At 31.0% G+C, this 12,816-nt stretch overlaps 1 protein-coding gene across 3 annotated transcripts in view; it reads left to right on the plus strand.

Moving 5' to 3' along the window:
- rdgB (retinal degeneration B) overlaps nt 1-12,816 on the plus strand; it is a 184,052-nt gene that overhangs the window by 52,493 nt on the left and 118,743 nt on the right. The window contains exon 1 of one of the 3 annotated variants that reach the window (XM_014438155.2): nt 7,511-7,599. The exons of the other annotated variants lie outside the window; for them this stretch is intronic. The gene's annotated coding sequence lies outside the window, so the exon portion shown is untranslated. Of the gene's footprint in view, nt 1-7,510; nt 7,600-12,816 lie in introns of those variants that run through there. 3 annotated transcript variants of the gene reach the window in all.

A 12,816-nucleotide genomic window follows, 5' to 3' on the forward strand; every position in this document is an offset into this window, starting at 1 on the left:
TGTATTGCATAAAAGAAGATTTAAAAAACTGTTCTTGTAGCAACATATGGAAACACGAAAACATGTATTTTTTCCTTGAGCTAATAATCAAATTCTTTCATAATTGTTATTTATTACTGCTAGTCAGATTCTAAACATTTTACGATATTTTCTGTTTGACCTGGTCATTGCTCTTGAAATGTATTTATTGAATAAATTAAAATGGTTATTTTTCAAAATAATTCTGTGATTATTCCGACTTCCTTACAAAGTACACACCCCTGACCCTCCATGGGTTGTAGAAGTACATAATTACTCCTGAAAAATTTATAAATACAGGAGAGAAATTACATTTCGCGGATATAATCTACAACTATTGCAGCAAATGCCGTAACCTCTGCAATGGTGTAAATTGTATGGTAGTTGCCGACATTGTAATATCTACTGTCATGCTAGTTTTTTTGTCCTAGGTCTAGCGTGATAGTTGATAGTAAATCTAGTTGCAGCGAAACTACTGTCACGTCAACCCTCTTGCACAGCAAAGGATGTAACTCTCGCAGTAACCCTCATGATAAAAACTATATGACAGTTGCTGTCATGACATTTACTCTTGACTCTCTAAAATTAATCTAGAAAACTTAAGTCGCCAAAATTATAAATCCATAAAAAAGATTGGATAAAATAGTCATTGAAGAAATAATTATTTCATTGATTTATTTATTATTGATTAATATATAAAAGCAAGATGGTCCGGATTCGGTCAAATGAATTCAAATAGTAATTAAACTATTTATTTTGAGCCTACGATTCGCCCTTATTTGCATGGTCTCATCAGGGCTTCAATAAGAAAATAGATAACATGAAATTAAAGTAAACTAATGTATGGCTTAAAATTATTTAAAATGTATGAAAGTTTATAACAAAAAGGAATAAAGTAAATTTAAAACATAGTTCTAAATAACATGCATGAATGTAGAAATGTATAAATAAACAAAAATTACTAATAAATACTATACATTTAATGAAAACGTAAATAATAACAAATATATTTAAATTTATCTTTTATCTACATTTAATGTAATGTATAAAAAAAAAAAATTATCGTTTTATCAAATTCAAGATTTCAGAGGACTGTAAATATTTTAATCCTATTTAATAATTACCAATACTTCATAATCCCTTTAGAGTATTCTCTAAGCTTGTTCAATTCTATTTTTAAAAAAGCTGCAGTGTAGTTATTTGTTGCAAAGAAGAAACATGGCAGTATTCTACGAAATTATCGTAATTTTAAGGCATTACTGGAAAAAAAAATTAGTTTTGTTCAGTTACATTAGTGTATTTTTATTATTTTATTTTAAATAATTTAATTTATACGAAGTGGCGATGCTATAATTAACAAGTACTCAAACTTTCATGCACAACTATGGTAGAAGCATGTGCAGGGAATTGTTGGAGTTCCATCGCCTCTCTCCTCTCCATATAGTATTAGTATATACTAGAGCCAGCAGGAGAAAAAAAGGCAGTTATTTCACCCCAATTTTTGATTACTGTAATGAACACTATGTATAATTAGTATGAAAACTAGTCAAAATAGATGAGTCTGCCAAGTATAGGTTGAGGGAATACAAAATGGCAGCTGTTTCGAAAAAAAAAACGTGCCCGTGTAGGCACACCGTGTAGGTGTGTATTTTTCGTTTTTTCTTATTTCTCCTTCTTCTTTTCGTTGAAAGCCATATTACAATTTGCTTATTCATTCAATACTCTATTCTCTCTATTTCACCCTCTCATCCACGCAACACACGTTTCACCCGTTACACAAATTAAAAGAAATTATCAATAAATTGCGATATAAGAATAAATTAAAAAAAAAAATGCCACGGCAGTAGAACAGTTAATAAAAAAACAAATTAATAAGTTAAAAAAACTAATACATACATTTTAAAAAACATATAAATGAAAGAATAATCTCAAAGAGAATTCCCTTGCAGGTGATGATGTATGACGCACAGAGAGTCCAAAATATTATTTTCCGCCAAGATCGCTTTATCCCCAGTGCAAAACCTTCAAACCTTGCAAAACCTTGGGCTTCTAATAATACAAGACCCCAAGAAAAGAAAAAGTTAGTTATTTCATCCCAATTTTTTATTACATGTATGAAAACTTTGTATAATTACTAGTCAAAATTGATGAGTCTGCCAGGTATAGGTTGGGGTAATAAAAAATGATGGCTGTTTCGAAATTTTAAGAAAGATTAATTTTTCATTCGGCGCTCTATATCTTTAAAACTACTAACAACACTAAAAAACCAAAGATAACATTATTTAAAGAAGAGTAAACTTTCTAAATTATGAACCCTAACTGAGCTATTAACATTCAAGAGCAACATTTCATAAAAAATGTACTGAAAAATCAGTAGATTCATTGGTGAATTTATTTTAAGAAACCTACATTTCAAAACCCATTCAACGTACAGTTGTATATTAGCACTTAATTAAAATTAATGCGAAAAAAAAAACCGTGCCCGTGTAGGCGACATATTTCCGTGACAACGTATACTCTATGCTAATATTACATAAATATAAATTAAAATCAATCCAATGTTATATATTTGAAATAATAAACCAGTTCACATATTGAATTCAGATATTTATTTTTGCTTGGTTATACATTAATTAATTTTTATACATATGATATAATATCCATATGTTAAACGAAGTCAATTTCCGTTACGGGACACTTTTTCTAACATGGCATCCCGCAAAATGATTTATAAGACGTTGTCACGTCAAAATTAAAAAAGATTAATTTTTCATTCGGAGGTCTATATCTTTAAAACTACTGACAACGCAAAAAAACCTAAGAGAACATAATTTAAAGAAGAGTAAATTTTCTAAAATATGAGCCCTAATGTAGTTATTTATGTTCAATAGTTCCCGAGATATAGGTCTTTAAAAAGCAACGTTTCATAAACAAATGTACTGAAATGTACAATTAGTTTATATTAATATCAGATAGGCTTTTACTCTCTAAAGTTGTCTGACAGGATTGAAAAATCACCTTTAATTTTGTTTTCTTAAAAGAATTAACCATCTCATATTTGTATTGGTAATGAAGATGGATAAATATAAACTGCAAAGGATTTGAATACTAACTTAGGAGTATATGCACATATATATTTATAATTTTAGTATAGGTATATAAGTTAATACTCACACTGTAATTCAGATATAATCCACTCACTATTTTTCATTGTCTGTCATAGTGTTCAATTTGTTGATTCAATTTATTTATTTATTTTTTCAGTTTTTTAGACACTACTTGCATATCTTATATTATACATATCTTCTTACCTACATGATATTATATTTCATCTGTCACTGTTTTTCAATTTACTACCATACAATTCCACGATTATCAATCAATTAAAATTTTGTACTATTCAATCATCAGTTATCAATTTTTTATCATTTATGATTTAATTCAATATTTTTTATAATTCTTAATTTGTTTGTATACTATTCCTTTTCAATTGTATGTTGCTCTAAATGTTGTTGTTATCTCTTTTGTTCTACAGCCCTGATGAAGACCTGAAACTCAGGTCGAAACGTCGGCATAAAATAAATAAATATGATTTTGTTTATTTATGTTCTTCTTTGCTGACCGCACCCCCCGACAAACTTTTCCAATTATTTTCAAGAATGTTTTTTCAACAGCCTTTTAGGTCCTTAAGGTCAAGGAATAATAAATTGGGAATAGATTAACTAGAAGTATGGTTAGGGAGAATACAAAATAGCGGCTGTTTCAAAACGTCAAAAAAAAAAATTCAATTTATCATTCGGAGCTCTATATCTTTAAAACTACCAAAAACACTAGAAAACCTAAGCGAACATAATCTAAAGTAGAATATATTTGCTAAGATATGAGTCCTAATAGTGCTATTTAAGTTCAATATTTTCCGTGATAAAGCTTTATAAAAAGCAATAATTCATGAAAAATCAGTAGTTGATGAATTAATTTTGAAAAATCTATACTTCAAAAACATTCAACATACAGATGTCTATTAGCACTCATATTAAAGCTAATTTAATGTTCTATTAGTACAAAGTAGTTTATGACGTTTATTAGTAGGAGTAGTAGTTCTTATGACATTTGCTCAAATAAATTGATTTATAGTAGTTCGGACTAAATAATGCGGAAAAGTCTACGAAGATAAACGTCATGAACTATTTTATAGTACATTTAACTAGCTTTGATTTGAGTGCTGGCAGACATCTATACTTCTTATGGTTCCTGAGATATAGACTTCTTAATATAAATTCACTAACTACTGATTTTTCAGTACAATTGTTTATGAAACGTTGCTTTTTAAAGATATATATCTCGGGAACTATTGAACGTAAATATCTCTATTATAGCTCACATTTCAGCAAATTTACTCTATTTTAAATTATGCTCTCTAAGGTTTTTTTTGTTGTCAACAGTTTTAATGATATAGAGCCCTGAATGATAAATTGATTTTATTTAAAGTTTTAAAACAGCCGCTATTTTGTATTCCCCCAACCTATACTTGGCAGACTCATCAATTTCGAAAATTATTATACAGTTTTCACTAAAGCAATAAAAAATTGGGGGGATATAACTGACTTTTTTTCACCCTGGCTCTTATACTATTACCTCATACAACTTTATGCGTGTAAATATTATGTTTACTAAAATCTTTGACACTTCAACGGTATATAATACATCTATATTACAACTATTAAGGGTACCCACTTTATGAGGTTTGGTGGACCCCAAGAGTGCGTTAGAACTCACAGGATTGACGCATGGCTACAGTGTAACAGAAAATTAACTATCACAGCCATATTAGATCCCGGGTTCTAGGAGTTTGTTGCCTAGTTGCGCTCTCCAATAAGTTTTTTTGAACTCTGGTTGAAATCGTTCGGTGAATTTTCCGAAAACGACACTGTCTGGCTTGTCATTTTCTTTATGTATTACTTATTCGTATATGAATTTCATAAATTGCTTTTATGCCTCTTGATCCTTTTGATGTGTTCCGTAGATACAAAATTGGCTTCAGCAACTATTTTTAATGTTTGTTCGTTAGCATATTAAATACCAGGTGTGTCTGTATATCACATATTTCTATGCTTAAATAATTATTTATCTAGACTCAATGTGTTATATGGTTTAACAGTTATTCACATATAAATAGATTACCTCGAATTACTTCAACCGATTACTCGACGAATTATGTTTAATATATTAGGTCGTGTCATAAGTAACTTTCAATGCAGCTAAGTAAAATTTATTGTTCGTATCTACCCGCTATGATTTACCATGGCAACAAATTTTTGTTTTCACTACATAAGCGAGGCTTCAGTTAGTCTTTTGTCAACTTTGATATACGTTACGGTACACTGTTTTAACCTTTGAAGTGGAGGGCCAAAAAGCACATATTTGAATTTAAAGAAGACAATAGTGCTTAGGTGACACCTGAAAAGATATGTAGTGTGTATGTTGAAGGATTAATAACTGATTGAGCAGTTAGAAATTGGTTTATAAAATTCCGTTCTGGTGATACGAGCTGGGAAGACGAGGGCGTGACGTCCTTCCGACTTTGACGAAAACCTTTTAAAATCAACTTTGGAACAAAATACACGTCAATTAACAAGAAGTATAGCAGCAAGGTAGGAGTATGGATACCTTACAATTTCAGTGAACGGAATAAAGAAGATCGCATATCCATCGCCACAAGTCTGCTGTGAAGGGAAAAATTGTAACATGCAATGAAAAGTGGGTAATCTGAGACAATATCGTCCGCAAAAGACAGTGGCTTGATAATAATCAACCACCCCTACCCGATCCGAAAGGAAACTCTCATGGCAAAAAGATTTTATTGTGTGTTTGGTGGAATTGTCAAGGAATAATTCACCACGAGTTATTGAAGTCAAATTTATCGATTATTTTAAATAGCGGATAGATGCGTTCAACAGTTCCAAAGAGTGCGAGAGAAAGTTCTGTTCCTTGCAAAACGTTTTGAATGGAAAAAGCCTTTAATTCGGAAGAGCTAGTCAGGCAGACTATCATAAACTTCTTCCAGTCCAAACCAACCATATTTTACTTGGAAGGAACTGATAAACTACCAGGAAGATGGGGAAATTTATATATAATGATGGTGAATACATAATAAATTAATATAATTTTGTTATTTAATGAGAGCAAAATAAATGTCTGCTAAAAAAACGGAAAATACTAATGACTCAACCTATTAATTTGTAATTTATTACGTAGTGTATATAACATTAAATACTGTCCTGTTTTCACTTTATGTAATTGAAGATGTCAATTTTCATCGGAATTTCACTTTTTAAATTTAGATAGTTCATTAATGATGCCAGGAGTAAGTACTGGAATCTGTTCCTTTTAGAGATTACATCCTACATATTCGAGACGCGAAACAGCTTAATGTATCTAAGGTTAAGAGTAAACCCTAGAAGCGACATCTCCCGGGATATCAGGAAAATAGCGACAGTAAGAACTTAGGAATCAGGTTCCTTACTAGCAGGATCAAGATTACTATTTAACTTGCACATCAGAAGGGAGGGGGGGAGACGTACAAAAATGTAAAAAATAGACTTCTCATTGTCGATAAAACTATTTATGATGGTCTTGTTAGACATGGCGGCATCTGGGAAAGGATAAAAAATGCGAAACTTATAAGGATACCCACTTCACCAGCTTCATCAGACTGGGGAGACTTGCGCATCACGCAGATGGTTCCGAGACATCCAAGAGGGATCCTGAAAATCTTAATGGAAAAGGAATTTCGGTCAGGATGAGTAATGTTATGTCGGTCGAACGAGTAAGTCCGAACCTTCAATGAGATGAATCGGTATTGTGAACGCACGGCTTCTCTTGGAGTTAATAACTAAAGGGTTGTGTTTTCATTAATCTTTTTTTTTTTCTTCCCATTAGTTGTTTTAATGAATTGACGTATGTTCGCCGCAGTCTCAAAACATGTTGACGCAAAGTTGACACTCTGACTCCCTCCCCTACAAACAGCCCTCCATAGATACACTTCCTATTATGCCGTTGAAGAAAACATGTATTAATATAGTTCAAACTGAGGGCGATTTCTCATATATAACTTTCTATCTCCAGGTACTAGATCCGGAGAGAGGAATAATACATAAACAAGTAGAATGTAGAACATGTATTAATATAGTTCAAACTGAGGGCGATTTCTCATATATAACTTTCTATCTCCAGGTACTAGATCCGGAGAGAGGAATAACAGAAAAGGTAATTATACTGACCATGCACAAATAAGAAATACATTTTAAATATTTTACTTGGTGAGGTGGTACTTACCGGCTGAAATGGCCTCTTAAAATATTTTTTTATTTTTCAAAATTTTCTCCAAACAAGTTGCCATTTTTGCTCCCGTTGAACACAGCAGCCTTATGAATCGACAAAGCGTTGTGGTATATCGGGAGGGCGGTGTTGGCAGACCTGGCCGGTCCCCAGCCCCCAGTCGGTGGCCAGGCTGCGAACTGTGCACATCGCATCCTCTGTACCGCCCCTCCTCTCTGCTATCTTCTCATATCTTCACCCTCTGTGAGTACATTTTCTGCTGTCCCTTCTATCCTTGGATATGTCATCAATATCATCCTCTGCTAGATATATATACTGTCCCTTGTGTACATCTCTCGGTGTCCGTCCCACCCAACTCATAACATTATCGATCTCGTCATTTGACAACATCCTGCTTTGAAGAAACAACATTGTAACCGTTTCTAGGACTCTTATAATAACTGTCATGCCTTACTTTAACATATAACACGTACGTTTTGGCCAAAATAATAAAATTGTTCTAAAGAAATGCTGATTGATAAAATGATAAATGTGACCTTTGACATTTAACTGTTGTGTTGTTATGTTCTCAAGTAGAATCTATCCATTGAATAGCAAACTTTTGTTTTATTTTTTATTTTACTGTAAATTAACTATCTTAGTTCTATATATTTCTCTATTACTATAAATATTTATTTTAAAATTATATTTCACAAATTTAAAGCACCATTATATATCTCTAATAAAATGCGAAACTATATTTATACTGGATTTGACATAAATATCTCTAAATATAATATGCATGCACATATTACAGAATTAGATAACTGGTTTCATACATAAGAGTATTAAAGATTATGGGATAAAAAAATATTTTCAGATTTTTTTTTATCAGTAAAAAAATTAAAATATTTCTTTAATACTTATATTAATCAAAAATTAATTGTGTTTATTTCATTTTCTCTATTATTTTTTTTAAACCGCGAGCGGATAAGTAAAATGTTAGAAAATTTTACGTTTTTTTTATTGCTTACATTTATCAGTGTATTTATGATGATGTGCATGTAGTAAAGAAATTCTGTACAGGTACGTGTTTTAAATCTCTTATTGCTATGATCTCTTTTAATTTGTATTTCTTTTAAATTTATGGTTATGTATTCATTTTTTTTTTAGTCTAGTGTAATGATTTTTAGTTATTATCATTCTTTTTTTTTTTGTCAAAAAAAGTATACATATTCTGACTTATAAATGTAAATACAATCTATTTTAGAAATTTCTGTCAAAAAAAAAAGTTGGTTTTCTTTATTGATGTTTTGCCATTGTAATCTTGTCCGGGATTCAAGCTTCCTGGACCGTTTTATCAATGAGCGTTTACTATGCACCCCCTCCACTATTGATGTCAGCGGGACGAAAAATGTATTTAATTTTTCATTTTCTATGTATTTATGTTTTAGATTAACCTTAATAAAATATATGTTTTATTTATTTTCAATAATGGTATGTATTTTTTTCGATATTTGTTACTTTTCAACTGTTGCTTCGCTTTTGGTACACGCCCTCGCCGACTCACATATGTTTCATTGCCAAGGGATCAGTTATAGAAAAATAAAACAATGAGAAATATAATAAAATCTGTTGGCATCCTTTAGTAATAAATCTGCGGTACTGATTATGTTCCTTTTATATTTTTATCAATTATAGAATTATATTTGGATTTGCATTTAAATTGTTTTAGTCTCAATATTGGTAAATGTTTTATTTCTTCAATGTTTCAAAAAGCTATATGACAGAACTTATTTTATAATTATATATTTTGTAAGATATAATATTATAGAACTTATAATGATGTCTTTTGTAAAACATAAATCTCAGTGATTTTTCTATCGGTTAATATTAAACTCCGTAACAGGTAAAGCGTAATTAATGGTGAGATTTATCTATTCTTTATAAGAATTCCGTTTGTGGACTCTAATATATTTTTTTTGTTTAAATCAATAAAATTTTATCCATTTTTTCTCGAAACATTTTTTGTTCCCTTATAAGTCCGACGTTTCGCCCAATTAGGTCATCCTCAAGGACAATCTTAATACAATTTTTGAACCAAATCATTTAAAAAACAACTTCATACAGGCTATTCTTCTCAGGTCATTTATATCAGTCCACAAATTACCCTAATTGGTCAATTGTTCACATTAGATTAAAAATTAAAATTATTTATCACAGTCAACCTTCTTTGTTAAAATTTATCACAATTTTAGCCAACCAAGTTTGTTTTTCAATTTGAGGCGCTTTTTAAATATAGCTCGATTTAACTGTCTTAAAAATTTCCTGTTCCCGTTTGAAGTGGTATAGGATCGTCCCTCCCCGAGGGTCTTAGTGGGGTGGGTCGGGCGGGGAAGGATTGCCTTTTTTGTGTTATGACCTCCTCTTGTGAGATTGTGACATGTCGTACATTGACCAATCAAACAGACCAAAGCTTTTGTTTGAGATGATTGGAATAAGAAATCAGAGAGCAGAAAAAAACAACTTTTGCGGTGGCGGTAAGCAGTGCGACGTTGAGCACCACGGCAACGGATGGAGCCTGCTACATTTATCACTTTCAAATCCTTAATCCAAGGATGGGATCCGAACAAGATCTAGGATAACCAAGGCAGAAATATTGAGAGTCACGAAGGCTAAGGAAAAAGTATTTCTTAAAACAAATGGAACCGTACAGGCAGAAAGGTTGATGAATGTTACAGGCCTTAAGGAGGGTTGAATGAAGATTAGGCTGACAAAGACAAAAAGACCGAAGCTGGAGTTAAGAGGAGTCCCTAGGAATTTTGAAAGCCCAACCTTAGAAAAGGCCTTATGGGACAAATTGGATGAGAAAATATTTTGGAAACTCCGAGATAAAGAAAAGGAAAAAGGATGGCTGAGAATGTTTTTCTCAAACACGAAAAGGAACAACTTTTAAAATGGTTCAGGAGGTAGTGAGGGTTGCCATTCTGCAGAAGGGTAAAAGTTTTGGTGGATAGTGGATTCTGAAAACAAAGGACTACCTGAATCCGCTTGCCTGTCTTAAATGCCAGAGTTACGGTCACCTCATAGCAAAGTGTGAGAAACCGCTTGCATGTAGCTGTTGTGGTGGCGATGACCTTTTAGTAAAATATTGCACAGTTAAAAGTAGTAAGTTAACTGCAAGAACTGTGCGGCAGGGAATAAGGTAGTTGAGGAAACGAATGAGGCACACAATAAATAAATTATCCTAAGGAATTATAAGAGTTTAATAAATAAATGTTGTTAAATTGTCAGCAGTAAAATCCAGCTGCCAGCAAACATCCCGTATATCAGAAATGATAGGTATGGGGGGGGATAATGGAATGGACAATTAACAAATTTAACATATGTTACCTTAAAAGTGTAACTCTACCAGAATTGGGCAAAAAGTATTCGATTGACAAGAGACGAATACATTTTTATTCGAATAAAAATACGACTGAACAATTCGAATATTTGAAATGCGTATCGATTTATTTTAACTTTTCTGATTACTAATATATTAGGGTCCTGTTATATGTTTTTTAACCCGCGGAACACGAAAATGCTATAGATTTTAAGATTGCGTATTGATTTATTTTAACTTTTCTGATTTCTGATATATGAGGGTCCTCTTGTATGTTTATTAAAATTACTCTATACCCGATCATAAAATATATATGTGTGTACCGCAATAGGCCTGAAAGACAAAAAAATGTCTTTACGATTATACGAATATTCGTTTGGTTAAGAATTTAATTTTTCAGAATAAGAGATTATTCGTCCATAAAATTAATGAATACAAAAGTATTTAAATGGTTGTGAATACACTGCCACCTTGATATTAATTGCTGTTGGCTATTTTTAAATCCTATTCAAATCATATTATTCTTTTTTTTAAAGTCTCAATTTGTTGAAGATAAATTTTTAAAATTTTATATATTTGTTTATTTGAATTAGAAAATTATAGGAATATTTTCGTATCGTGTCTAGGTCGAATGACTTTAAAAGGAGCATTTGTTTTTCAATTTTATTTTTATTACCTCAACGCAATTGTTAAAAATTTAATATTCCTTACAATATCCACCATCCAAAATTTATTTATTAGTTATATAGATCTGTATTCACTATTATCTGTTTAAACTTATTATATATTTATATTATATAAATAAAACTTCCAGAAGTTATTATAATATAATTTAAAATGTGAAGCTGGCATGATGGGCCACCTTTAGATCGAAGGAGCTATAAATTATCGTACTAGCAAAGTTTAAATTAGCTCTAGATAGGTAAGTGCTTGTGAAGCTGGAACTTATCATCAGCTGGCTTAGCGAGCTAAAGGGGTTTTGCCTCTGCTTACTTCGAGCAGTTACAGTTCAATATTTTAGCAGTCTATTGGAGGGGTTATGTTTTTAATATTTTAGTTGACTAAAGGGTAAAAAAGAGATGAAAGGCAAAAATTATTGTTAGTGCTATTACAATATTACAAAAATTAATCCATCAGTCTCTAGAAGTATTGCGATCAATATACACTTTTTTTTTTACTTTCGCTTACCTATATATGGAATACTTAGTAAGGGAAGTGTAATGAAGTGTTCCCTGGCGCCACGAAATAAATTTACTTCGATGAAATCGTGTAATGATTTTTGTCTTGGATTGTGTGTAGAACATCGGTAAAGAGCATGCACTTCCCAAATGCATAATCATGAACTTTGAAAGAATTGATAATTATCTAAAAGGGGAAAAATAATAAATAGAGATACGAGTTTTATATGTACATATTTTATTTATTTATTTTTGTATACATTTTTTTCAGCTTTTTAACCTGCTTATATGTGTTTTAACTTATAATTATTATTTTAACTTTTTTTGTTTTCTAAATCTATATATTATTTTTTTTTTAATCTATTTGTTTGTTTCTTTTTTTTTTTTTTTAAACTGGTCTACTGCTGAGACTATTGTGTCTTTGATTTGTTTTTATATTGGTAACTTATGATAAATTCCTGTTTATCAGATCAAACGTGGGTTGCAGATCACTGCAGATAGAAGGGGGTAGGAATGAGGGAGTGAAGTAGGGAGAATAAAATTGTCCAATATACGGAATATGATAGTCAAATGAAATAAAAGTATTAAGTAGGGGAAATATAGTTATAATAAATAGTATTTAGTGTATAGGAGATTATTGATTGCTAAAGAAAAAGTAGAAAAACAATTTTCTTTTTGTTATTATATAATTGTTATATATGTCCGATCATGGATTGATCATAGCAACTAGGGTTTATACAAAAACCGACATTTTAGAAAACAGGTTTTCTGGAAAAATTACTATTCGAAAACCGGTTTTAACCGGTTTCGAATTTTTATAAAAAATGTTTTTGCTCGAATATTCTGTAATTCGAACAAAATATTTTAACAGAAAATTTAGAGTGATTAAAAGCAGTTTTTGACTGAAATTATTTACTG

The sequence above is a fragment of the Halyomorpha halys genome, unplaced genomic scaffold (assembly GCF_000696795.3).
Source record: "Halyomorpha halys isolate HHAL.00 unplaced genomic scaffold, Hhal_1.1 Scaffold53.1, whole genome shotgun sequence".
NCBI lineage: Eukaryota > Metazoa > Arthropoda > Insecta > Hemiptera > Pentatomidae > Halyomorpha > Halyomorpha halys.